This window comes from Perca flavescens, unplaced genomic scaffold, assembly GCF_004354835.1.
Source record: "Perca flavescens isolate YP-PL-M2 unplaced genomic scaffold, PFLA_1.0 EPR50_1.1_unplaced_scaf_2, whole genome shotgun sequence".
Lineage (NCBI taxonomy): Eukaryota > Metazoa > Chordata > Actinopteri > Perciformes > Percidae > Perca > Perca flavescens.
The window spans coordinates 499593-502092 of NW_021166625.1; positions in this window are offsets into that span (position 1 = coordinate 499593).

Below are 2500 nucleotides of genomic sequence, written 5' to 3' on the forward strand. Positions count from 1 at the left end.
AGGAATACTACCTTAGATCTCTGTTATGGCTCAATAAATGGGGCCTACAGATCCATGGCCATGCCGCCCCTTGGTGCCTCGTACCACAATAGTATATATCTGATGCCCGGGTACAAGCCCGTTTTCAGACGCCTTGAGCGTGAGGAGAAAACCATAAAACTCTGGACAGAAGACAGTATTTGCTCTCTACAAGGGTGTCAGGAATGTACAGATTGGACTGGTTTTTATGATACTTGTAGTGACATTAATGAACTTACGGAAACAATGTCTGCATATGTGAAATATTGTGTTGATATGGTTATCCCGTTTAAAAAGGTGGTCATTTATCCTAATAACAAGCCCTGGGTAACGAAGGAACTGAAAACTGTTATCAACAGGGGAAAAAAGACTTTTATTTAGGAGACGTGTTTGAGAAAAAAAAGCTGTCTCAAGAGAAGTCAAAAATTAAATAAGGAAAGCAAAAATTCAGTATAAGAACAAAATTGAAAATCAATACAATAGTGGGGATTTAAAAGCAGCCTGGCGAGGAATAAAAACCATGGCAGCTATTAACCAGCCTGTATGCAGAACAGGGAAACCAATGAAATTGAATGGTATAGACGGGACACGATTTGCCAGATACTTTTAATCAATTCTTTTGCAGGTTTGAAAGGTCCTTCTCAGATAGCATAATCACATTGAAAGAGACGTTGACACCTAGGAGAGGGATAGAAATACAACAGACAAAAAGTCACAACTCTACTTAAAAACACAAAAATAGGAAAGGCAGCTTAGTGAGTCATTTTTCAAAGGTGCGCTGACAGTGGAGATATACCTGACTTATGGAAAACATCAGCAGTAATACCCATCCCCAAAACTAAATCTCCTAAAAATCTCAATGAATTCAGACCAATTGCACTAACTTCGCTAGTAATGAAGTGCTTCGAAAAGATCTTGAAGGACACAATTATCCCCCAACCGTAGATACATTAGATCCACTTCAATTTGCATATCGAGCAGGCAAGGGTGTAGAGGATGCAAAGCTTTTCATTCTCGACAGGGTGTATAAACACCTTGAGAAACCTGCATCACATGCAAGCATTTTATTTGCTGACTTTAGCTCAGCTTTTAACAAAATGCAGCCTCATATTTTAATTGAACGATTAGCCTCACATTTTAAGTTACCCGAACAGATCTTATTACTAGTTCTACATTGTTTAACAAACAGAAGGCAGCAGGTATATGTAAACGGGAATATGTCCTCTGTCATTGTATCAAGCACAGGATCTCCACAGGGCTGTGTGCTCTCCCCCCCTGCTTTTTATATTATACACTGACAACTGCAGATCGTCTTGGGAAAACAGCTATTTGGTGAAGTTCTCAGATGACTCAGCCCTGTTGTCCCTTCTCCAGGGCAATCAATCGGACCATAATAGTGCACTTAGTGAATTTGTCAGATGGTGTGATGACAGCTTCCTTGACTTAAATGTGTCGAAAACTAGAGAATTAATCATAGACTTTAGAAGGCACAGTGATGAACCAAAACTAAGTGTAATACATAATGAAAATGTCCTAAAAGTCTAACATATAGGTACTTAGGTACAGTGTTTGACTCACAACTGAAATTCAATGACAACACCAATAGCATTATTAAGCGAGCAAATCAAAGAATATACCTACTGAGGAAGCTTAACTCTTTCAAGGCCTGTAAAAAGATTTTATGCACATTTTATCAAACATTCATTGAGAGCCTACTAACATTTTCTTTCATATGTTGGTTTAATGGACTAACCGTAAAAGACAAAAAAAAGAGCTTGAACGACATCGTTAAGGTATGCTCAAAAATCCCTGGTACTCAGTTAAAAGATCTCTGTTCTCTCTGGAAAACCCGAGTTGTCCAGAAAGCTGACAGAACACTGTGCCCACCTGATCAGGTACTGAGTAATGGATTTGTTATCATGAAGTCAGGTCGGAGGCACTATGTGCCAATACGGAAAACCCACCGCTATGCCAACTCATTCATTCCCTCTGCTGTTAGATTGTTAAATGAACAACATACAGCACTGTTACATGAAATCACGTAACCATAACAAACTGGTTCTAGCACTCCGTTGCTCTGTGTGTGAGTATGTGTGAGGTTGTAACGATTGAGTCGGGTCATGTGTAAATGTGTAAATGTGTAAATGTGTGGATGTTACAGGAGAGAACAAGCTTCTATATACAGGAGGATGTATGACTGCTGCAGTACTATTTGTACTATTTATATATATATATATATATATATATATATATATATATATATATATATATATATATATTATGTGTTGTTTATTGATTGTTTGTTTATTGTTTGTTTATTTTATTTTTGATTCATGAGTTATTAACCTATACAGATTGTGTGCTAATGCACTTTTTAATGCATTCTAAGTTTGTTTAACCCTTAATGGATGGGCCGGCTGTAAACTGAATTGCCCCTTTGGGACTAATAAAGTTATCTGAATCTGAAACACACACACACACA